Source organism: Cornus florida, unplaced genomic scaffold, assembly GCF_030987335.1.
Source record: "Cornus florida cultivar Cherokee Brave unplaced genomic scaffold, ASM3098733v1 CherokeeBrave_3.0.0_Hap2_Chr08, whole genome shotgun sequence".
In the NCBI taxonomy this organism is placed as follows: Eukaryota; Viridiplantae; Streptophyta; class Magnoliopsida; order Cornales; family Cornaceae; genus Cornus; species Cornus florida.
The window spans coordinates 19,726,158-19,752,660 of record NW_026775578.1 but is presented as its reverse complement, the minus strand read 5'-3'; the positions used below and the strand labels follow the sequence as shown (position 1 = coordinate 19,752,660).

The 26,503-nt window shown below is 36.9% G+C and overlaps 1 long non-coding RNA gene and 5 other non-coding genes across 6 annotated transcripts; all 6 read left to right on the top strand.

Annotated features, from left to right (window-relative positions):
• The first annotated feature begins 20,945 nt into the window (after window positions 1–20,945).
• LOC132270648 (uncharacterized) lies at window positions 20,946–25,623 on the top strand. The gene is made up of 2 exons (XR_009469554.1): window positions 20,946–21,317; window positions 21,425–25,623. It is a non-coding gene; the product is annotated as an uncharacterized LOC132270648 (long non-coding RNA).
• LOC132272282 (small nucleolar RNA Z107/R87) lies at window positions 21,191–21,293 on the top strand. Its single transcript, XR_009470025.1, has one exon. It is a non-coding gene; the product is annotated as a small nucleolar RNA Z107/R87 (small nucleolar RNA).
• LOC132272000 (small nucleolar RNA R30/Z108) lies at window positions 21,422–21,527 on the top strand. The gene has a single exon (XR_009469948.1). It is a non-coding gene; the product is annotated as a small nucleolar RNA R30/Z108 (small nucleolar RNA).
• On the top strand, window positions 22,306–22,399 carry LOC132272279 (small nucleolar RNA snoR31/Z110/Z27). The gene has a single exon (XR_009470022.1). It is a non-coding gene; the product is annotated as a small nucleolar RNA snoR31/Z110/Z27 (small nucleolar RNA).
• Window positions 22,963–23,062, top strand: LOC132272283 (small nucleolar RNA Z107/R87). Its single transcript, XR_009470026.1, has one exon. It is a non-coding gene; the product is annotated as a small nucleolar RNA Z107/R87 (small nucleolar RNA).
• LOC132272280 (small nucleolar RNA snoR31/Z110/Z27) lies at window positions 24,442–24,536 on the top strand. Its single transcript, XR_009470023.1, has one exon. It is a non-coding gene; the product is annotated as a small nucleolar RNA snoR31/Z110/Z27 (small nucleolar RNA).
• Window positions 25,624–26,503: the final 880 nt, after the last annotated feature.

The window sequence follows — 26,503 nt, the reverse complement described above, 5'->3', positions numbered from 1 at the left end:
ACCAGCCGGTTTGTTGCAACCATTACCTGTAGCGCAATGGAAATGGGAGCATATTGTTATGGATTTTGTGACAGGTCTTCTAAGGTCACGAAGGGGCAATGAGTCCGTATGGGTCATCATTGACAGATTGACCAAGACGTCTCATTTTTTGCCTATTAAGGCAACAGATGATGCAGAGAAGCTTGGTGTTCTTTATGCGAAAGAGATTGTAAGGTTGCATGGAGTTCTAGTAACCATTGTTTCAGATAGGGATGCTAAGTTCACTTCGAAGTTCTGGGAAGGACTTCAAGCAGCGTTTGGTTCAGCATTGCATCTGAGTACGGCATTCCATCCACAGACTGACGGTCAGTCGGAGCGTACTATCCAGATTTTGGAGGATATGCTTCGGGCATGTGTGCTTGACTTGGGTGGTAGTTGGGAGGATCACCTTCCACTTATTGAATTTGCCTACAACAACAGTTATCAGGCGAGCATTCAGATAGCTCCATTTAAGGCGTTGTATGGTAGACCTTGTAGTTCTCTTGTTTGTTGGACTGAGGTAGGCGAGACAGCCGCCTTAGGACCTGACATTGTACTCGAGACTACTGAGAAGATTAAGTTGATAAGACAAAGGTTACTTACAGCTCAGAGCCGACAGAAGAGTTATGCGGATAAGCGGAGACGATCATTATCCTTTGAGGTGGGAGACCACGTTTTTCTTCGGGTTTCTCCACGGAAGGGATTGATGAGATTCAGGAAAAGTGGCAAGTTGTCTCCATGATTCATTGGACCATTTGAGATTTTGGACCGTGTAGGAGAGGTTGCCTACAGACTTGTTTTGCCACCACAGTTGGATAGGGTCCACAATGTTTTCCATGTATCGATGCTACGGAAGTACGAGCCAGATCCATCTCACATTTTGAGTTGGGTTGATGTAGACATTGATGAGGATGTTTCCTACGAGGAATGACCAATTCAGTTCCTTGACACACAACAGAAGGTGTTGAGGAACAAGACGATACCCATGGTGAAAATCCTTTGGAGACACCATGGAGTCGAGGAGGCTACTTGGGAGCTCGAACAGGAGGTTCGCTCCAAGTATCCAGAGTTGTTTTCTTCTCTAGGTATGTCTTGATTTCGGGGACGAAATCTTTTAAAGTTGGGGAGAATGTAAAGTTTTTGACTTTATCTATATATATAATTAGTATAATGACTTTTTTAACTGTGGGGCCCACCCATTACAGACCCATTTAGTTCCAATTTGCTTTCTCTCTCGGACAGCTTAAATCTCTCTATCTCGCTGCTTCTGTCTTTTTCTTTTCTTTTTTCTTTTTCAACTTCAATCCTTGATTTCTCTCTCAATTCTTGGCGGATTTAGGTGCCGTTTGAGGCAAAACGACGAGCACGACGAGCTCTACGTGCTAGTACTAGAAATTCCAGCTTTTGGTCCTCTTTGGGAGCTCGAATTTAAGAACCCATTTCTAGGGATTTTGCTCATTTTGAGGTAAGGACACCTTAATCCACAACCTTCTTGTTCCATTGTGAGTTATAATCATTTGTTGTGCCAAGCATGCTTAATTAGAAGTTAATTATATCAATGATTATTTTAAATGTTATCTAGAGAAATTCATGAATTTGAATGTGAGTTGTTTTATGTGTAAAGCATGCTTAAATGTATTTTGTTATATCTTAATGTGTTAATAATTACTTGGGAGATGTTGAACATGTTGAATGTTTAATTTTATGGTGTAGAATTTTAAATGCCATGACATTGAATGTATGGAACATATATACATGCATATACCATTGGGTTTGCATGAAATGAGAGAAATTGTTCTTGAAATAATATGGGGAATTTCAGGGAATGTTTTTGATGAAATGGTTTTATGCGAAACCCGGTCGCTGCGGGGTTACCAACGGGCCGGAGGTTAATATAACCTAGAGGGGACTAGGGAGTCGCCCTAGCGTGGTTGAGCTAGCTGGGCCCCATAATGACACCGTGGGGTTACCAAGGGTCAGGGACACTAGCCAATCCTCCTCTCGTGTCGCGGCGGGGTTACCAAAGGGCGGGCTGTATTAACAGTTTGGAAATGATGTTTTGTAATATGAAAATGGGGAGCGACACTAGCATGCATTGCATCTCATACCATTGCATTGGATATACTTGACATTGAATCGTTATGCTGTATTATTTCCCGACATTATATGATCCCCATTTCCCATTGGCCTATGCTTTGTTTGGATTCACAAGGTCACAAGATGTGTGCCTTGAGTGTCACCTGCTGAGCTTTATGCTCACCCTACTATTTATATTATTTTTTTCAGGTTTTGGAAATGAACTGGTGGACGACAATCCACCTCAAGCTTGAAAGTTGTTAGAAGGTTGTTTGCTATTTTGTATTTTGACCGTTCTATGTATATTTGTAGTTGTGAAAATGTAACTAAGTTAGTATTCATGGCCTTGTAACTTAAGAACGAACTTATCTTTTGTTTGATGTAAATGAAACTAGTGGAATTATGGTATATGTTTCCATGCAATTGTATCATGTAACGTTGTAAGACAGGGACTTTAAATATTAATCTTGTATTTTGGGACTGTAATTATGATAATTTAGATTAATTGGTGTGTAGATGTTCCACCATGAAAGGAACTATGTTAAGGTATAATGAACGGATGAATAGGATGCTAGATGATTTTATGTGTTTTGTGTATTGGGACAGGTTGTTGAAGGCCCATTTTTAGGGGAGGTTATGCCGATTTTTTTTAAAATTTTGGCATCAGCTAGGGTCGTTACAAATTTGGTATCAGAGCGATGGTTCGAATACCATTAGGACGACGGGTAGAGGCTTGCCTAGGGTTGTCTGGGAATTCATTTGCATTGTTATTTCCTTGTTTGGAAAAGTGTTTTGCTATGTGAAAAAGCATGCTTAACTGCTTACTTGCTTATGTGCTTATGTGTTTATATGCTTACATTAATGTGTTCATTGCATGGTATTACATGCTAAATGTTTGTACAGTATGTTTTTGCGTTGGGTTGTTCACGGTTGGACCTTAGTGTTATCGTTATTGAATTGTTTCCTTTGTTTTATAGAACGATGTCACGGCGTGACGAAATCAGGGAAGTTGGCCCTAGACCGACTAGGGGTGATGTTGGCGAGAGCTCTAGCTCCAATCCGGAGGAGCTAAATGATGAGGACACACTTCTTAGGGACTTGATTCCCCCGAGAGTTGTCCCCACAAGGAGGGATAATGTTGAAGCACCCGTAGAAGTGGGTGAAGGTTCTGTGGCACTGAAGTTTAATCGTTTGTTGCAAAATGTCGTGAGGGCAACGATTGCTGCTCAGTCGCAGTCGGCACTACAACCTACAGTTCAAGTTGAGGAGACGTCAGCTCAAGTGCGTCTCAAGATTATTAAGGGGTTTTCTCAGCTGATGCCGGTTATGTTTGAGGGCGGTGCGGATCCAATGATAGCAGATGACTACATGGAACAAGTTGAAACTCAATTGATTTCAATGGATGTGACGTAGGATCATTTGAAGATCATCCTAGCTACTTATAAAGATGCGAAATTATGGTGGAAGTCGGTTACGAGCCGGTACAAGGTAGAAGAGATGAGTTGGGACAAGTTTAAGGAATTGTTTTATGAAAAGTACTTTCCGCTTTCCAAAAGATGGGAGTTACAAGACCAGTTTCATAACCTTATCCAAGGGAGCATGTCAGTGGCAGAATATGAAAACAAGTTCACTTCACTTTCTCGCTTTGCTCCAGAAATGGTGAAAGATGAAGCTAACAAGACTCGGAAGTTTGTTCTGGTTTTAATGATCGGATGAGGCCGTTAATCACGGCACAGTTCATTAAGGTTTACTCTGAAGCAGTGGAAAGGGCTTTGATGCTGGAAGTTGATAATAAAGAGAATGATGCAAGAAGAGAGCAATTGATACAAAAGAGGGGTGCAGGGCCATCTTCAGAAGGATCTTCTTGGAAAAGGAACAGGGGCGGTCCATCTCAGTTTCAGGGACAGCCGTCTGTACGATCGGCTCCTACCACTCCGTTGCCAGCTGGGTCTGATAGGAGTGCAGTTGTTTGCTTTCAATGTCAGCAGCCTGGGCATTACAAGTCCAGTTGTCCCATGAGATTGACTTTAGTTTCTTCAACTCCGAAGGCTTGTTATGGGTGTGGCCAGCAGGGCCATTTGACTCGGGACTGTCCGAGTCAGGGAGCAGGCACCACCAGTGGTAGAGGGTCACGGCAGAGGCCGTTACAGTCGGCTACGGTTCAATCAGGTTTCAGACCACCGCCGCCACCACCACAGCCTGCCTTATCTTCTCAGGGTTCACGACCAGCTAGGAGGGATAGTCCTGCTGTGTCGGCACAACAGTCTGGTGTTCAGATTAGTAGTTCACAGGCACAGGCACCGCAGGGGCGTGTCTTTGCCCTTGCATCATCGACTGATGCATCTCCTGGATCTTCAGTTCTTCGAGGTATATTTCCAGTGTTTGGTTCTTGGGCCCGTGTTTTGTTTGATTTTGGCGCATCTCATTCTTTCATTTCATCATCATTTGCACTTTCATCGGGGTTAGAGGTCAGTTTTATGGATCGGGCGTTATGTGTTGATACGCCAGTTGGAGTTTCAGTGTCTTTGAGCCGAGTCGTGAGGGATTGTTCCATTGTGATAGCCGGGCGGACTTTTGTGTTTGACCTTATCCTCCTGGAGATGACTAGCTTTGATGTCATTCTCCGGATGGATTGGTTAACTTCCTTTCATGCCACGATCGACTATTTCAGAGGAAGGGTTACAGTTTGTACTCCCGAGGGAGACTATTTCTTTTTCGTGGGAGATCGAAGTGATTCCCACATTTCATCGTTTTATGGAATTCGTGGACAGAGTCGTGGTGATTACTTTTTGGCTACCCTTATAGCCGAAGAGGATGATGTTGTGGAAGAATATTATCCTGCAGTTGTTCGTGATTTTCTGGATGTGTTTCCGGAGGATTTGACAGAGTTGCCTCCACACCGAGAAGTGGAGTTCTCTATTGAGTTAATGCCAGGTACCGCGCCGATTTCTATGGCACCGTATCGTATGGCACCAGTTGAATTGGAGGAATTAAAAAGACAGCTTGATGATTTGAGGATGAAAGGTTTCATCCGACCGAGTGTGTCACCATGGGGCGCACCGGTCTTGTTTGCTAAGAAGAAAGATGGTTCTTTGAAGTTGTGCATCGATTATCGGAAGTTGAATCGCGCCACCATCAAGAACAAGTATCCTTTGCCAAGGATAGATGATTTATTTGATCAGTTGAGGGGAGCCAGTTGTTTCTCCAAGATTGACTTGAGGTCTGGCTATTATCAGTTGCGGGTTAGGGATGAGGATATCCCGAAGACAGCATTCCGTACACGGTATGGACACTATGAGTTCCTTGTTATGCCTTTTGGCTTGACTAATGCTCCAGCGGCATTCATGGACTTAATGAACCGCGCTTTCACGATTACTTAGACCAGTTTGTGGTAGTTTTTGTGGATGACATTCTTGTGTATTCACGATCTCGGGAGGAACACGAGATCCATTTAAGTATTGTTTTACAGATTTTGCGGGAGCACCGGTTGTATACCAAATATGAGAAATGTGAGTTTTGGCTACAAGAGGTGTAGTTTTTGGGACATGTTGTTTCAGAAGGCGGAGTGTCAGTTGATCCATCAAAGATTGAAGCTGTTGATGCCAAAAATCTACACGCTCCGGAGTCTGTGACAATTCCTGCAAGACAAGAGAAGTGATGACCGGCGTGGTGCCGGCCTGGCGCACTCCGACGGTCAAGTTAGTACTCGACGATTAAATATTCGATAAGGATTCAATATGAAATTTATGGCATACCTTTTTAGGTTGACTGATCATTTCTTTTATAGAAGCATTAATGGTAGTAGTTTTTCAAGCAAGATTCTCCCTGATCCAAGATGATATCGTTCCCTTCTTACAGGAATGGTAACTCTGGTTACATGTGGTATTACGAGTCCATGGAGATTTTGGGTAAGATAAATCCCTTACCCTTATCTTATTTTTCTTTTGACTTTGAGCTGCCTATTACTTTTATCCTTATCAGTTGCCCCCCATTCTTGTGCTTGCTTGTCAAGTATCGAGAATGTCAAAAGTGTTTTTTGAGTGACGTCTCTTTGGCATAAATCAATCTCTTTTTTAGTTTAACCCTTGTTGGGCGACCTTTTTTGGTTGATCTATTAAGATTTGTCCGAATTTCATGAGTTGAGGGAGTAGGCTTTCTTTAAGCTGAATGAGCTTACCTTTTAAAAAAAAGAAGTATATTTACGAGCTTTACTCAGCTCGTCCTTTAAAAAGGAAAATATATTTTACGAGTTTCGCTCAGCTCGCCCTTTAAAAAGGGAAGTATATTTTACAAGTTGATTTCAACCCCTTTTAATACGGAGGACAACAATTACGAGCTTTATTCAGCTCGGGCCCTTATAGTACGGGGCACTTTTATATCAATCCCTTATAATACGGGGATGGTAATTACGAGTTTCATTCAAATCGCCCTTTAAAAAGGAAAATATATTTTGCGAGCTTCACTCAGCTTGCCCTGTAAAAAGGGAAGTATATTTTACAAATTGATTTCGACCCCTTTTAATACGGAGGACAACAATTACGAGCTTATTCAGCTCGGACCCTTATAGTACGGGGCACTTTTATATCAATCCCTTATAATACGGGGATGGTAATTACGAGTTTCATTCAACTCGCCCTTTAAAAAGGAAAATATATTTTGCGAGCTTCACTCAGCTCGCCCTTTAAAAAGGGAAGTATATTTTACAAGTTGATTTCGACCCCTTTTAATATGGAGGACAACAATTACGAGTTTTATTCAGTTCGAGCCCTTATAGTACGGGGCGCTTTTATATGAATCCCTTATAGTACGGGGAATGGCAATTACGAGTTTCATGAACTTATCCTTTTAATATGGGAGGTTCATCCTCGTGAGTAACTAATTTTCCAGAGTTTTGTGAGCTCGTATCTTTAATAAGAGAGGTTAACTTTCTGCCCCCATTCCCAAGCTCGCCTCTCACGTACAAGGAACACTAATGTTCTCTTTCTATTTGCAAAGTTAGCAAAGCAAAAATAAAAGAACAGATGTCCAGTTTGAACGAATAATATATATACATATTTATATATATCAGAATAGGTACAATTAAGACAAAAACTTATCATTGAGCATCATAGGACCAAAATCATCAATGGAGCTAACGATTGTTCTCTAGAATAAGAAACTTTTTTTTTAAACCCTGTGAACAGTACCCGCGGGTACTATTCATGTGAATAGTACTTACAAAATAATATTTTTTTTCTACACCCTGTGAACAGTACCCGCGGGTACTATTCATGTGAATAGTACTCACAAAATAAATTTTTTTTTTCTACACCCTATGAACAGTACCCACAATTTTTTTTTTTTTTGTGAACAATACCCTCAAAGCATAGTATTTTATCGGAGGGTCCCCAGGTGAACTACATCATTATGTAGGTGAACAACAATATTTTGCAGACAATTGGAAACACATAAAAAATTGTTTCTCTTTAAATCATGTGAGGAAGTGTACACATATATTTTGATATACGCGTAATACATGAAACTTACCCCGGTTAACAGCGATGATGAAACAACTGCTAGCGGTCGGGCGGGACTTTCTAGCAATTTTATCGGATTGAGCAACTGTACCCTTACTTTTGGCCATGCAATCCATGAACTGTTCTATTTCTTTTAGAGAAAGCCAGATTGTAAAGGGACTGAATTGCTTTTAAGTTTTGTCGTAGATTTCCCTTGTACGAACCATAATTTGTTGGGACTAATATACGTTCCCACAGACGGCGCCAACTGTTGATGCCAAAAATCTACACGTTCCGGAGTCTGTGACAATTCCTGCAAGACAAGAGAAGTGATGACCGGCGTGGTGCCGGCCGGGTGCACTCCGACGGTCAAGTTAGTACTCGACGATTAAATATCCGATAAGGATTCAATATGAAATTTATGGCGTACCTTTTTAGGTTGACTGATCCTTTCTTTTATAGAAGCATTAATGGTAGTAGTTTTTCAAGCGAGATTCTCCCTGATCCAAGATGATATCGTTCCCTTCTTACAGGAATGGTAACTCTGGTTACATGTGGTATTATGATTCCATGGAGATTTTGGGTAAGATAAATCCCTTACCCTTATCTTATTTCTCTTTTAACTTTGAGCTGCCTATTATTTTTATCCTTATCAGAAGCTGTTTTGAATTGGGAGCAACCCAAGAATGTGTTTGAGATCCGTAGTTTTCTTGGTCTAGCGGGTTACTACCGGAGATTTGTGAAAGATTTCTCCTGTTTAGCAGCGTTTATGACCCATTTAACCCGGAAAAGGATTAAGTTTGCATGGAATGAAGCCTGTGAGTCATCTTTCCAGGAATTGAAGACAAGATTGACTACGGCTCCAGTGTTGGTGATACCTGAGCGTGGCTTGGGTTATGTGATCTATTGTGATGCTTCACGTGATGGTTTAGGGTGTGTGTTGATGCAGGATGGTAGAGTAGTGGCTTATGGGTCTCGACAGTTGAAGACTCACGAGTACAACTACCCTACTCATGATTTGGAATTGGCGGCAGCTGTGTTTGCTTTGAAGTGTTGGAGACACTACTTGTATGGCAAATATTCGAGGTGTACTCGGATCATAAAAGTCTCAAGTATCTTTTCTCCCAAAAAGACTTGAACAATAGACAGAGAAGATGGGTTGAATTCTTGGAAGATTATAATTTTGACTTGCAGTATCATCCGGGCAAGGCAAATGTGGTAGCAGATGCCTTAAGCCGAAAATCTCGTGGAACTTTGGCCTGTCTGGTTATTCGGAAGTGGAAGATGCTTAAGGATTTGGCAGAGATGGGATTGTATTGTTTTGATGATGATGTTGACAGCGAGCCGGCATTCTTGTTTAGTCTTGTGGCTCAGCCAACTCTTGTTGTACGAGTGATTGAGTCACAGAGACAGGACCCGGATTTAGATGCCATCCACGCTTTGATCTCCAGTGGTGAGACAGTGAAAGATTGGGCTTTGTATACAGATGGGGGTCTACGGTTCAGGGGTTTGTTGGTGGTTCCTACTGTTTGTCGTGAGGACGTCTTACGGGAGTTTCACACTTCCCGCTTTGCAATTCATCCAGGTGGTACCAAGATGTATCACAATTTGAGACGTCAGTATTAGTGGAACGGGATGAAGAAAGATGTTGCACAGTTTGTGGCTAGATGCCTTACCTGTCAGCAGGTGAAAGCCGAGCATCAGAGACCAGCCGGTTTGTTGCAACCATTACCTGTAGCGCAATGGAAATGGGAGCATATTGTTATGGATTTTGTGACAGGTCTTCCAAGGTCACGAAGGGGCAATGAGTCCGTATGGGTCATCATTGACAGATTGACCAAGACGTCTCATTTTTTGCCTATTAAGGCAACAGATGATGCAGAGAAGCTTGGTGTTCTTTATGCGAAAGAGATTGTAAGGTTGCATGGAGTTCTAGTAACCATTGTTTCAGATAGGGATGCTAAGTTCACTTCGAAGTTCTGGGAAGGATTTCAAGCAGCGTTTGGTTCAGCGTTGCATTTGAGTACGGCATTCCATCCACAGACTGACGGTCAATCGGAGCGTACTATCCAGATTTTGGAGGATATGCTTCGGGCATGTGTGCTTGACTTGGGTGGTAGTTGGGAGGATCACATTCCACTTATTGAATTTGCCTACAACAACAGTTATCAAGCGAGCATTTAGATGGCTCCATTTGAGGCGTTGTATGGTAAACCTTGTAGGTCTCTTGTTTGTTGGACTGAGGTAGGCGAGACAGCCGCCTTAGGACCTGACATTGTACTCGAGACTACTGAGAAGATTAAGTTGATAAGACAGAGATTACTTGCAGCTCAGAGCCGACAGAAGAGTTATGCGGATAAGCGGAGACGATCGTTATCCTTTGAGGTGGGAGACCACGTTTTTCTTCGGGTTTCTCCACGGAAGGGATTAATGAGATTCAGGAAAAGTGGCAAGTTGTCTCCACGATTCATTGGACCAATTGAGATTTTGGACCGTGTAGGAGAGGTTGCCTACAGACTGCTTTGCCACCACAGTTGGATAGGGTCTACAATGTTTTCCATGTATCGATGCTATGGAAGTACGAGCCAGATCCATCTCACATTTTGAGTTGGGTTGATGTAGACATTGATGAGGATGTTTCCTACGAGGAAGGACCAATTCAGTTCCTTGACACACAACAGAAGGTGTTGAGGAACAAGACGATACCCATGGTGAAAATCCTTTGGAGACACCACGGAGTCGAGGAGGCTACTTGGGAGCTCGAACAAGAGGTTCGCTCCAAGTATCCAGAGTTGTTTTCTTCTCCAGGTATGTCTTGATTTCGGGGACGAAATCTTTTAAAGTTGGGGAGAATGTAAAGTTTTTGACTTTATCTATATATATAATTAGTATAATGGCTTTTTCAACTGTGGGGCCCACCCATTACAGACCCATTTAGTTCCAATTTGCTTTCTCTCTCGGACAACTTAAATCTCTCTCTCTCGCTGCTTCTGTCTTTTTGTTTTCTTTTTTCTTTTTCAACTTCAATCCTTGATTTCTCTCTCAATTCTTGGCGGATTTAGGTGCCGTTTGAGGCAAAACGACGAGCACGACGAGTTCTACGTGCTAGTACCAGAAATTTCAGCTTTTGGTCCTCTTTGGGAGCTCGAATTTAAGAACCCATTTCTAAGGATTTTACTCATTTTGAGGTAGGGACACCTTAATCCACTACCTTCTTGTTCCATTGTGAGTTATAATCATTTGTTGTGCCAAGCATGCTTAATTAGAAGTTAATTGTATCAATGATTATTTTAAATGTTGTCTAGAGAAATTCATGTATTTGAATGTGAGTTGTTTTATGTGTAAAGCATGCTTAAATGTATTTTGTTATATCTTAATGTGTTAATAATTACTTGGGAGATGTTGAATGTTTAATTTTATGGTGTAGAATGTTAAATGCCATGACATTGAATGTATGGAACATATATACATGCACATACCATTGGGTTTACATGAAATGGGAGAAATTGTTCTTGAAATAAATATGGGGAATTTCAGGGAAGTGTTTTTGATGAAATGGTTTTATGCGAAACCCGTCGCTGCGGGGTTACCAACGGGCCGTAGGTTAATATAGCCTAGAGGGGACTAGGGAGTCGCCTTAGCGTGGTTAAGCTAGCTGGGCCCCATAATGACGCCGCGGGGTTAACAAGGGTCAGGGACACTAGCCAATCCTCCTCTCATGTCGCGGCAGGGCTACCAAAGGGCGGGCTGTATTAACAGTTTGGAAATGATATTTTGGATTATGAAAATGGGGAGCGACACTAGCATGCATTGCATCTCATACCATTGCATTAGATATACTTGACATTGAATCGTTATGCTGTATTATTTCCCGACATTGTATGATCCCCATTTCCCATTGGCCTATGCTTTGTTTGGATTCACAAGGACACAAGATGTGTGCCTTAAGTGTCACCTGCTGAGCTTTATGCTCACCTTACTATTTATATTATTTTTTTCAGGTTTTAGAAATGAACTGGTGGACGACAATCCACCTCAAGCTTGAAAGTTGTTAGAAGGTTGTTTGCTATTTTGTATTTTGACCGTTCTATGTATATTTGTAGCTGTGGAAATGTAACTAAGTTAGTATTCATGGCCTTGTAACTTAAGAACGAACTTATCTTTTGTTTGATGTAAATGAAACTAGTGGAATTATGGTATATGTTTCCATGCAATTGTATCATGTAACGTTGTAAGACAGGGACTTTAAATATTAATCTTGTATTTTGGGACTGTAATTATGATAATTTAGATTAATTGGTGTGTGGATGTTCCACCATGAAAGGAACTATGTTAAGGTATAATGAACGGATGAATGTGATGCTAGATGATTTTATGTGTTTTGTGTATTGGGATAGGTTGTTGAAGGCCCATTTTTAGGGGAGGTTATGCCGAATTTTTTTTAAATTTTGGCATCAGCTAGGGTCGTTACACACATCCAGCAGTTGATATCACAGACATTTGGGGTAAATATCAACCAGGTCCATGCTCTAAAAATTGATACTAGCAGTACTAATGAAAGCATCAAAACAAAACTTCAGCATATACATAGGCATGCTTAATCTCTAATATTTCACAGACTCAGTAGAGTGCTAAGTATGTTTAAATCTTAATATCACTCAACTCCAATGCATCCAAAACCAATATAATTCAGACACCTGATCATGTTATATGGTGACACATGTATTAATTATATTATTTGTCTCTGAAGAATACAAAGCATAAAGGATTAAACCAATCTAACTCTTCCGACTCCAACTGCAGTGTTTTAAATTATTTAAAACATATACTGTTCAAGTGACAACCATAGTTAGGTTATTAACATGCCTCCTGAAGTCTTAGAATTTTCTCCAAGTACCATCCATACACCTCACACATAGCCCTAAACCCAACTGGAACCACAGAGAACCTACCACTGCAACTAAAACTGCCTGAAACCGAAAAAAAATAAAAATTGCATAAAGGAGCCGGCTCCACCCAAAGTGGAGCCGCCTCCACTACCAAGTAGAGCCGGCTCTACTACAAAGTAGAGCCTGCTCCACTTTTTAATTGAGCCTGCTCTTCTTGAAATAGAGCAGGCTCCTTCCCCTGTGCGTCGTTTTTCCAATTCCGGCGGTGTCCGGCTGTGTTGATCTTCCAACCCAAATTTCTTGCTGATTAAAATTAAGTCCTTGGGTGTTCAAAAGTTAATTAACTTCCTTGATTAATAATCACATTCAGTGGGAACAAGAATTAAACAAAACAATTTAAAAACACTTAACCTGTAGCTAAAAGAAAACATGCTGTTCAACTTCTTCTCCAACTCCGGCAACTTTGTTCCTCCAACCCAAGTTTCCTATGGATTAAAACTAAGTCCCAAAGTGCTCTAAAGTTATTTAAGTTCATTACTTGTTAATCAAATTCAATTAAAACAAGAACAAGCACAAACAGTTTCATCACGAACGGAAAATACATACAAGAACCCATACTGTTTGAAACAAATAATTACAACCAAATTAATTTAGCTTTATTTCTTCCTGGAACTGAATTAGAGATGCAAAGAACACAGGCCAAAGAGATAGAGTTAGTAATAAAATTTGCCTGTGAGACTCGGTTCAGAAATCTCAACGTCTTCCTTCTAAATTTTCCCGGCACCCCTTTGGTTTTCCTCCTCTCTGTTTCTTCTGTCTCCACAACGTGGTTAGGGTTCTAAACCCTTGACAGCCTTATACAGATACATTTATAGGTTTATAAGTTTACACAAAACCCTAGTTTAATTTAAACCCTAAACTAAATCCTTAGTCGACCCATATGAAACCTAATTAATGCTTAATTATGTCGGCGACATACGTGACTTCTAAAACCAAAACCCCTAATTAATCCTACTAACATAAAACTCTATTTATAGAAAATCCATTTATACTAACTTAAATCATTTAACACTTAAATCAATTTCAAGAAAAATAATTAATTAATCCTACTAACATAAAACTCTATTTATAGAAAATCCATTTATACTAAATTAAATCATTTAACACTTAAATCAATTTCAAGAAAAATAATTAATTAAATCAAAGAAAACAAGTAAACCAAATAATTAATTCAAATAATACAAATAAGTCAAATAATTAAAAAGTCCATTAAAACATAAATTAAATACCAGGACTATCCTTTTGAAATTAGGGGTATTACAAGATATTCCGAGTTTGCCTCCTAGGAGGGCAATGGATTTTTGCATCGACCTCACTCCTGGTATTTCACCTATCTCTAGGGCACCCTACAGAATGGCACTAGTTGAATTGAGTGAGTTAAAGAAGTAGACTCAAGAGTTGTAAGATCAGGGGTTTATTCGACCTAGCATATCACCTTGGGGAGCACCTATTCTATTTGTTAAGAAGAAGGATGGGTCACTCTGCTTATGTGTTGACTATCGTGCATTGAATAAGGTCACTATTAAGAATAAATACCCATTGCCACGCATTGATGATTTGTTTGATCAACTCAGAGGGGCGCAGTTGTTCTCTAGGATTGATTTGAAAACTGGTTACCATCAGTTGAGGATTATGGAGGAGCATATTCCTAAGACTGCCTTCAGGACTCGTTATGGCCTTTATGAGTTCTTAGTCATGCCTTTTGGGTTGACTAACGCTCCGGCAGCTTTATGGATTTGATGAACCGAGTGTTTCGACCTTACTTGGATCAGTTTGTTATAGTATTTGTTGATGACATTCTGATATATTCCAAGACTAAGGAGGAGCATGAAAGACACTTGAGTATTACACTTCAGACTCTACGTGAGCATCAGCTTTATGCTAAGTTTGAGAAGTGTGACTTTTGGCAGGAGCAGATTCAGTTTTTGGGGCACGTGATCTCTAAGGATGGAGTTTCAGTAGATTCTGCCAAGGTGGAAGCTGCGATGAGTTGGAAACAGCCTATTACTGTCACTGAGATTCGTAACTTCTTGGGACTGGCAGGATACTACAAGCGCTTCATTGAGGGTTTCTCCAAGATTGCTGCACCTTTGACTCGTTTGACTCAGAAGGATGTGAAGTTTGTTTGGGATCACCATTGTGAGCAAGTATTTGAGGAGCTGACGATGTGATTGACTTCAGCACTAGTTCTTACCATTCCTGTTAGTGGTGAGAGATTTGTGATCTACACAGATGCATCATATCAGGGTCTTGGCTGTGTTTTGATGCAAGACGATAAGGTGGTAGCGTATGCCTCTAGGCAGCTTAAGCCACATGAGCAAAATTACCCTACATATGACCTGGAGTTGGCAGCAGCAGTTCTTGCATTGAAGGTGTGGACGCATTACTTGTATGGTGAGAACTTTGAGTTATTCTCTGATCACAAGAGTCTCAAGTACCTCTATACTCAGAAGGAGTTGAATATGAGGCAACGAAGGTGGATGGAGAAGATGAAGGATTTTGATATAACCTTTCAGTATCATCCTGGAAAGGCGAATGTGGTAACAGATGCCTTGAGTCAGAAACTGAGAGGATTAGTTGCATTTATGATGATTCAGGAGTGGATGATGTTAAAATCATTGGCAGAGTTCTCTATCATGCCGAGTTCTCAGAGTACAAGGGCTCTTCTTTGTAGTTTGACCGTACAACCTACTTTGATCAGTCGGATCATTCATGCTCAGACTCAAGATGACAGGTTACAGACCAAAGCAGGTGACACTGTTAATGATGAAGGTAATGTCGATTGGACGTATGCAGCTGATAGTGGTATGAGATTTCAAGGTAGGCTATGTGTTCCAGACTTAGCAGACCTCAAGAGAGAGATTTTAGAGGAGGCACACCACTCTAGGTACATAGTGCACCCAGGTAACACTAAGATATATCATGATCTTAAGAGGCAGTTCTGGTGGGAAGGCATGAAACATGATGTGGCAGAGTTTGTATCTAGATGTCTCACTTGTCAGCGAATGAAGGCTGAGCACCAGAGACCAGCAGGACTATTATAGCCTTTGCCCGTGCCTAAGTGGAAATGGGAGCATGTGACGATGGATTTTATTATGGGATTACCGAGGTCGATACATAACCATGATACAGTGTGGGTGATAGTGGACCGTTTGACCAAATCAGCTCATTTTCTACCTATTCGAGCTACTGATACTGTAAAGGAATTGTGTAAGATCTACATCAGAGACATAGTTAAGCTCCATGGAGTGCCGATGTCTATTGTTTCAGATCGTGATCCTCGTTTTTCATCTCGGTTTTGGGATAGTTTCCATGCAGCTTTTGGTACTCCTTTGAGTTTGAGTTTAAGTTTGAGTTTGAGTATTACTTTTCATCCTCAGACCAATGGCCAGTCCGAGAGGGTCATTCAGGTGCTTGAGGATATGCTTCATGCTTGTGCGTTAGATTTTTAGGGCAGTTGGGAGGATCACATTCCATTAGTTGAGTTCGCATATACTAACAGCTATCAGGCTAGTATCGGTATGGCACCGTATGAGGCACTTTATGGTAGACCTTGTCGTTCACCTGTATGTTGGGCCGAGGTTGGTAATAGTATTTTTTTGGGGCCCAAGTTGGTGCAAGAGACTACGGAGAAGGTTGCCATCATTCGAGATCGACTTTGCGCAGCTCAGAGTCGATAGAAGAGTTATGCAGATCGACGTCGTCGATTTTTGGAGTTTAGTGCGGGTGACTTGGTGTTCTTGAAAGTATCACAGGAAGGGGGTTACAAGATTTAATAGGAATAAAGGGAAGCTAGCTCCTCGATTCATTGGACCTTTTGAGATCACAGAGAGGATTGGGGAAGTGGCGTATAGATTAGCTTTACCACCCAGACTCTCTGCTGTTCATGATGTTTTCCATGTCTCCATGTTGAGGAGGTGCTTGAGGGATGAAACTCAGGCTGTTGACTGCACAGAGGTTCAGTTGCGCTTTATTACAACCTATGTTGAGACGCCTGTTTGCATTGTTGACCGTATGGTGAAACAATTGAGGTGGGTAGAGATACCTCTAGTGAAGGTGTAGTGGAATCATCAAGATGAGAGAGAGGCTACTTGGGAGTTAGAGTCAGAAATGAAGGAAAAATACCCATATCTCTTCGAATAAGGTTCACAAATTTCGAGGATTAAATTTCTTTTTAGAATGGTAGAATGTAATACTTGTATTTTTTAATTTTTATTTAATTGAATATTTTTTATCTAGTTGACTTTTTAAGGAATATTAGTGTTAATAGGTTTCCTTTTAAAAAGGTATCCTAAATTATCTCATCTACCAGTTATTGTTACTCTTTATAAGTTTATCTTGCTCTGTATATCAAATTACGATATTTTATAAATCGAAAAAGAGATAAAGATAATAGGGTTATACAGAGTGAGTAAGATCTTACGTCGCGTACCTGCCTGCAGTTTCTGGGAAGAGAGTCGGTGATCGGAGATTCGTATAGTATAAGGGATTACCGTTTCCATGCAAGTTAATCTTGCCTTATAATTTTATATATACGACCGACTTGCTTATTGAAGTTTTAATATTAAATTCTGAATTATGTATTCCATAGGATACAGATCATCTTGTTAATATTAAGCATTTATATATATATATATTTATATACATATATATAGAGAAGTGATATGCGTATGGATGTATAATTATTATATACAAATATAAAAATTTATATATATACATAATTATGGCTTGTTAAGTATTTTATGTGATTTGGTAGATAAATTGATATTTTTTATATGTTCATGTGTGTATATATATAAATTTTTATATTTGTATAAGTATAATGTGGATTCGTTTGTGGATACAAATTAAAATCAGTTTTAGTGGACTAGTAATTTATGTTGGAGTCCAGAATAGCTTGGGTCTTATGTTGGTCTAGCAATGAAGGTTTTAGAAAACCTTGACTTTTATATGTGCTTTGGAAAATTCTTGCAAATTAATTAGTTAGATGAACGTTTATATAAATCCTATGTTAATATAGTTGAACAATGGGATCGAGATCGGAATGTGATAAACAGTGGCCGATTGTAAGTTGTTTTTGCTTACAATGATATATATATATATATATATATATATATATATATATATATATATATATATTTGTTGTATTTTAATGTTAGAGAAATTAGAGAAAAATATTATTAATATTTCAAAAATTATGATAATTTTCAAAAAATTAGATTAAATGTTATGAGCCTAATTGTGAAGACTTGTCAAATTTTAAATGACGGTTGGGTGGTTTACCAATTTAAAATCATAAAATTTATAGTTTTGGGTCTCTAGGCATTATGTCTATGCGTGTATATATGTAAATATATATATAGTTCATTATCAGTATTGAATTTGAGACATTTAAAGTATATGATTAGGTATAATCATTGGTTTTATGGTATCTATCAAATAATATATCTTCCTTAAAGAAAATACAAAGTAACATGACCATGATCACTGCTGGGTTTTGATTACATGTATTATAGAATTGTATTTATTTATTCATTTACTATAGCATTGAAAGTACATTATTGTTTGTTGATAATATGATTAGAGATTAAATTGGGAATTGAAGGTATTGTAATGAAATTACAAATATGGCTTCTTACTGATCAGATGGAAATGAAATGCACGTTAATCTATGGATTAAAAATAATTCATTATACATTTTCTCATATAGATCAGTATAATGGCTAATGGTTAATCGGAGGGGAAGTCAGGGATTGACCCGATGATGATTTGCTAGGTCTGGTCAGGTACCTGCCCATTTGCAAGTGCACTACCCTTTTATTATGGCCATGGGTCTAATGAACCCTTATTGTGTGGACGTGATCAGGGATCATCTGGGGAGTAGACGTACAATCCAGTCACACGTGTGTTTTTGACAGTCAGGGACTATACGATTCACACCACTTTATTAAACGGGAGCCGGGGGCTCGTATGAGTTATGTTGATCTAGTAAAAGTAAATGATGGTTGTTGAATTTTTAATTAATAGGAGATTATGCAATTTTTTTTTAATAATACACTTAGTTGAGTTGCTTTTATATATGAGAATATAAGGCATGGTTAGCTTGCTGAACGATGATTGTATTTAGCATTTCTTACTGAGCTTGTGAGCTCACCCTATTATCACATTTCAGGTGCTCGTAGAGTAGGAACGTGATAGAGTTACATAACGAAGACGGATTTTAGCTCGTTGCACATTTACTTATTTTTATTCGATTTTCCTTTATTATGATCATTGTAATAAAGTTGGTGTTTTGTGAGACTTTGTTTAGTTAATTTAGTGGTTATGGATGTTTTCTTAATGTAAGAGAAAATTTCACCTTTATTCATTATTTGTATAAATTTGTCCGACTCTCAAGTTAATAAATTATATGATGAGATTTATCGTAATTCTAGTTATGGTGGATGTATGTTGAGAATTTGTGGAAGTTATACTTTAGATTTTATATTCAGAACAAATTGTTTTTGTGTAAAAATTTGGGGTGTGACAAATGTAATTTTATTTTTAATAATCTCATTATATATATATATATATATATAATAGAGAGATTATACGGGTTTGAGGTAAAAATGATTCTAAAGATTTATCTTAAAAAGAAAAGTTAACATTCTATTTTACCATAATAAGATATATATATATATTGAGATACCAACCCTGTCATTCAAACATTCATACGTATACACGCGCGTCATTATGTATAAAATAATAGTACGTGGGTTAAAATTCCATAATTATAAAATAATTATATGTATTGATACTATATAATCTATTATATCATACGGATATGATATAATAGTACATACAATATGTATTGATACTATATAAAATAATTATAAATAATAGATAATGAATAAAGTATTTTTTATATTATTGCAATAAAATTAATTTATTATATATCTAATTTCATAAATAATATATATTTAAAATTGTATGCTATATAATCTATTATATACAAAATAAATAATAATTTATGATATTTAATATTTTAAATATTATTGAGAATATACAAAACATCTTGTATTAAAAAATATAATCCATATTTATAATATATAAATTAACACTAATACATAGTATTTAGATATTAGTATAATTTATCATACATAAAATAAAATAAAATAAAATAATTTATATAGCATATGTTACAAACACAATAAATTAAATATTATAAATAATACAGCATTACACAAAATATTATAAATAATATCGTATTTTAATTATATAACATAAATATATTTCTGGCTATTAATTTAATTTACTTTTTACTAACAAGGGTGATTTAGAGAAATTAATTAAAATTCATTTATTTTTTATCTTTAAACTACTAAATTTTTAGGATAATCACAAAAACTCTCATTTCATATCCAATAGATTAAGGGATATGATATTCGCACTCCACTTTTTAACGTTTGTATTACTCCTTTAAATGACATGATAATTATAATTCTTACTTTACAAGTAAATAATTATTACTTTTTAAATGACATAAGTACACTTTTAGATTTCCTCTCCTTATCTCTAATATTTAATATTTTAGGTATCTTTTTAGAAGACAAAAAAAAAGTAATAATAATAAAAAATAAAAATGAATAATTTTTTTTTTACGAGCCCAAATATATATATATATATATATATATATATATATATATATTATGTTGAATAAATTGTCTTTTTGACCGGAACAAAAAAATAAAAAGTAATTATTAAAAAATAGTAAAGAAAGTAAAAAAAAAAAAAAAAACTTAAAGTTATATAAAAGGTAATTATGGCATTATAAATTAAGGAATGTTGCATTAATGAATTTAAATACCTTTTCGTATTTTTCTTTTAAAAAAAAAAGATAAATAAAATGTAATTGAAGAAAAGTTGAATATTAATAGTCTTAATTACCTGATAAATGTCTATTTATTTCTCTCTCTTAATTTGTCAAACAATTTATCAGAGCAACCTATGAGTTGTTGACATGTTAAATACTTTCTTAGAGGTATAGTAAGTTTGTAAATAATTGTCATTTTGAACACAAATCAAACTCTTCTTAAATAAATATTTGATACGTTTGAAATACTTCAGCTAACGCAATGTCAACTATTTAAAGAACAATAATATTGATATGAAAAACGTAGAATTTTATTAAAGAAAAAACGAAGTAATGAGATAAATGACAAATTTAATTCATATGTTATCCATGCAATATAAATTATATATAATTCTTAACTTTCTACTCTTATTTGTTTGTTGTAATTCTATTTAATTTTTTTAATAAAGAAAAGTTAACAATCAGGTTAATTTGGAATTGGATATCTAAAACTGGTATAGGAAGAGCGCACTGAACAACTTACCAAACACACCCTTAGGAATGCTTCACGGGTGTGATGATAACCCTATTTTCCTCTATAAATATATAGGGCACGAAACAGACCCACGGCAAATTGCGCCTCCCACCCCTTTCGTTTTCTTGGGCTTCCTGTTGTGCCTTCTTCCATTGTCTCTCACTGATGTAATTTTGAGCCTACTCAGGTACGAAAGCATGCCTGAGTCTGTTCATGTTGACTCGGATTTTGTATTATTATTAAATTTTCTTTTTACTGTTATCGTCTAAGTTATATTTGGAAGATAGATCGCAGTGACGACTCATAAAATTCAAGCTCAACAGACCGGAATGCAGGTTTCTCTCTCCAGAGAAGTTTGCGTGTCGATTATCCCGCTGAACTGAGCGATCTTATCTCTATATATCTATATGTCTGTACGTATATATATATATATATATATATATATATATTCATATGTTAATTTTGATTTGTTGATTTCTTCGTAATATTTGTTCAAAAATTGCTTTGGTGGGAAATGAAGGGTTACGATGAGGTTAAAAAAGCTCCCTCTTCCGATAGTCCAAGTTGAGGACAGACCGCTGGCAGAATCGAACCTATGACTTTATAATGCCACTACTGAGTAATCTCATTTCCCTATTTTCACATCTCTTTATTTTTCTGTTTTTAACTCTATTATTATTATTTTTGCACTGAAGTATATTATTAGTGAAGTTGTATTTTTTTTCACTGAAGTATATTAGTAAAGTTGAATTATTTATTTATTTATTTGTTATTTTTATGTTTGTGATGAGGATGAATCATTAGTAAATAATCCAACACTTTTTTCAAGTGATGCTCAAAACTTTGCTCTTGAATCTTCGGGCTTATGATACGATTTTCATGCATTTCTAGGTTGTTTGTTCTATTGTGGACTAGTCTGTGCAATAATTTTGTTTAGAGCTTAGTTTTAAAGCTGAGTTTTGGCACGGATCGCCACCCATGCTTTGTTCAAGCTCTGTTCAATGAATCTTTTTAATAAGTTTGCTTACCAAGATTACTTATCAATCACATTAGCATAATTTGTAACATATAAAATAAGATAATCCTTGAAATCAATTTTTGAAACTTCCAAAAGAAAAAGAAAAAGAAACTGCTAACTAATAATATTTATAATTTAAATTCAAGTATAAGTCTAGATGTGTGTAATCATCTTGTAGGAAATATTTTACTTTCTAACAATTTTTTACCATAAATGAATTTAATGGACAATTTTTTTTTCCTCTTAATTCTTGATGTTTAAATTTTTTGTAAATTGTGGATGATGACCAAGGATGAAGTAATGGATTCTCATTTTGTTTGATCTACAATGCCATGCTTTTGAATTGATTATTGTTGTTGGTGTTTTGATTGTTTTATTTAGAAATCATCAAATGATGAAGTATTAAAATATCTTAGGACACCATTGGACACGGCCTTTTGAGGTTGTGGATGAGAATGATTGTATTCTGATGATGATTACAACGAGATCGATTTCTAATAGCTTTGTGAAATTTGACTTGAACTCGTTGCATTCAAAAACATGGTGCTTGTTAGAATTTATTTATTCATTACAATGTTTGATAAGTGGGCATGTTAGGAGTTTAATGGGCTTGTTAGGATTTATTTATTCATTACAATGTTTTGATAAGCGGGCATGTTCGGAATTTTTATAGAACATAATTGATATAGTATTTGGTTTTCAGAAAGATTTTAAAGATATGTTTTTATTTATAATGTCTTATGTGGCATAACATTTTTGTTAATATTAACCATCATAATGCTCTTGCTCATGTTGATTGAGATGTTACCGGTAACACATTTTATCTATATTAAAGGTGAAATATGGTTTGCAATGATTAAATATTTGTATATTTTTTCCACGAGAGATCTATTTCAATTTTAATTTTTATTAGTTTATTTCAATTTTAATTTTTGTTAGTCTATTGAAAACATGCGTGAGCCAGTTTATGTAACTTGGATTTTGAATTATTATTATATTTTCTTATTATGGTTATCATCTAAGTTGTAATTTGTTAGATAGATCGTGACGACTCATAAAATTCAAGCTCAACTGACCGGAATGCAGGTTTCTCTCTCTAGAGAAGTTTGCGTGTCGACTACCCCACTGAACTGAGCGATCTTCTACCTATATCTATATATTCATTTGTTCATTTATTTTATTTTAATTTGTTATATTTATTGTATTTTCTTCAAAAAAAATGTTTTGGTGGGAAATGAAGTTGCGATGAGGACAAAAAAGCTCCCTCTTCCGATAGTCCAAGTTGAGGACAGACTGCCGGCAGAATCGAACCTATGACTTTATTATGCCACTTCTGAGTAATCTCATTTCCAAGTTTTCACATCTATTTCTTTTCTGCTCGACTCTTCCTCTCTATATATTATTTTAATTGTGATAATTTTTTTCATGGTATCATTTATATATTTTTTGTTAATTTTATGATTATCTTTGGATGAGAATGAAGCAGTAGTAAAAAATCCGACACTTCGATCTGAGAATTTACATTTTTGAAGTGAATCTCAAAACATTGCTCCTGAATAATCATAATGATGACTTTATGATTATGTTGATGATTTAATGTATTCCTAGGTCTTAGTTACTAGATCAATGTTATTTGGACCTAGTTCCCTAGTCAATGTTTGGTCGGACTGGTTTATGGGTCCCATCCAATTGTGGATACATCCAATTGTTGGGTCCCATCCATGGTATTGAGGGATGATACCTCATTCTTTTATCAATGTTGGTGTGAAAAATAGGTTTAAAATTTCTAATAAGGTATACTTTCAGTTTTTTCAAGTTGTATGAGGTTTTTATTGTTTTGTTGGCTAGTCTTCAAATGAACGAAGCTTAGACGAGGTTTAAACTGTCTAGACTGGTGTTTGTTTGTGGGCTAAGCCTTGAGATTGTGAAGAGCTCAGTTTCATAAACTTGGGTCAGTGCACTTATTATCACAATTTTGAAAAGATTGGATTAGGTTTGGCTTGATTTTGAATTTTTCTTGCATTTGTACTCTATTCAAGCTTGGTCTGAGCTTATAGCTTGTATTCGTAAAGCTATCTATGAATGAATATTCAATCAGTTTACTTACCTAGCTTTACTTGTCAATTTCATGGTAACAATAGTTTTAAAGAAATATTTTCTTAACCATTTTAGGATGTCAATCTAAAGATATTGGCAGCTTCAGTTTAGGTTGTGTATCACAATCTTTGTCTAATATTTTCAACTTCAAAACAATATTCTTGTATTGAACTTGTATGGAATATTTTCCTTTGAACAATTTTAGCTATAATGAAGAACATTAGGTGGACAATTTTAGTTCATTTTATTCCTTGTTCCAACTTTGTAAAATTGTGTATAATTACCAATAATGTAATGGGTAGTCATTTTGTTTGATGTCCGATGCTTTTGATTTGATTATTGTTGAAGGTGTTTTGGTTCTCTGTTTGTTGTTCTTTTATTTTTCTTTACTCTATTTATGTGTGTTTATGTTTAAGTAAGAAGTCATCAAATGATGAAGTATTAGTAAATCTTAGGACACATTGGACACAACTTTTTGAGGTTGTGGATGAGAATGTTTCCATTCGATGATGATGATGATTATGAGATCGTTTTATGTTTTTAGTGGCTTTTTAGAAGTGTCCATGTAACATGAACTCATGCATGCAAGAACATCAAAATGCTTAATGGGCATGTTAGGATTTTTAATTATTGATTGATAAGTGAGCATGTTAGGAATTTTTATGGAACACAATTGATATTTTATTTTACTTATCAAAAAATATAATTTTTTTGGTGTTTCTAGAACGAATTTTAATATGTTTTTACAAGGCATGCCTTGTGTTGCAGAAAATTTTGTGGCTATTAACTACTTATCATCTTTTTGTTCATGTTGATTGAGATGGAACCATTTTTAATAACACTATTTTATATGAGTGAAATTTGGGTTGTAATTATTAAATTATTTGTATTTATTGTCCACAAGTGAAAATTATTTCAATTTTCTTACTTTACTTTGTTGTTAGTTCTTTTTGCACTTTTACTTGCCACATTGTTGTCGTTACTTTTTATCTTATAATATTTATCTTAATAATTAGCATGTGGTTCCCCAGTGGACTATGTTATATGGTGGAGTTGTGTTAGTTGGCTTTTGCCAACTCGGTTTTTATTTTGGAAGTTGTAAAGAAGTTGGTGGTAAATTATATTTTTACTCTGAGGTGTGTATCAGTTAGATGTTCAGAATGCCTTCTTGCATGGGGATTTGCAGGAAGAGGTTGATATGGTACAGCCAACTGGTTATCTTGCTCCTGGCAAGTCAGATTAGCTGCCTTCTTGCATGGGGATTTGCAGGAAGAGGTTGATATGGCACAGCCACCCGGTTATCTTCCTCCTTGCAAGTCAGATTAGCTTTGTCTGTTTGAAGAAGTCTATTTATGGTCTGAAGCAACGTGTGCATGGTTTGACAAGTTTAGTTCTCTTTTGCTTCAGTATGGTTTCTCATTAGCCATTCTTCTTCTGGGATGATTATTCTTGTTGTCTATGTTGACTATTATCATTATCAGTGGTAGTGTCTGGTATTATGGCTCGCTCATTTGCAACATAAATGTTGGTACTCTTTCAATTCTGTTAGGGTTTGATTCAGTATTTTATCGGTATTGAGATTGCCCGTTCTGGGGATGGTATTAGTCTTTCTCAGTGCGAGTATGTCATGGACGTGTTGTCGGAGACTGGTATGCTTGCTGCTCGTCCAGTTGTGTCAGCATCATGTGGGTACCCCACCATGATTCGCAGGCTCGTACTCAAATAGTTGCTTAGTGGTGGAGAATTTTTTTTAGATGGTCTTGAAACCCCAATCACCATTGTCAGCATCAGCCAAAAAAAAAAAAAAAAAGCAGACTAATAATAATAAAATTTGCAGGAAGAGGTTGATATGGCACATGGGCACAGCCGCCTGGTTAACTTCCTCCTTGCAAGACAGATTAGCTTTGTCCGTTTGAAGATGAAGTAACGTGTGCATGGTTTGTTAAGTTTAGTGCTCTTTTGCTTCAGTAAGGATTCTCATTAGCCGTTCTTCCTTTGGGATGATTATTCTTGCTGTCTATGGTTCGCTCATTTGCAACATAAATGTTGTACTCTTGATTTGGTATTTTCTCGGGATTGAGATTGCCCGTTTTGGGGATGGTATTAGTTTTCTCAGCGTGAGTGTGTCATGGATGTGTTGTCGGAGACTGGTATGCTTGGTGCTCGTCTAGTTGTGTCAGCATCATGTGGGTAACCCACCATGATTGCTTAGTGATGGACAACTTTTTTTTAGATGGTCTCGGAACCACCAATCACCATTGTTCGCTGCCGCCTTGCATGGGGATTTGCAGGAGGAACCACCAATCACCATTGTTCGCCGCCGCCTTGCATGGGGATTTGCAGGAAGAGGTTGATATGGAACAGCCACCTTATTATCTTCCTCCTTGCAAGTCAGATTAGCTTTGTCTAGCTTTGTCGGTTTGACAAGTGTAGTTCTCTTTTGCTTCAGTATGGTTTCTCATTAGCCATTCTTCTTCTGGGATG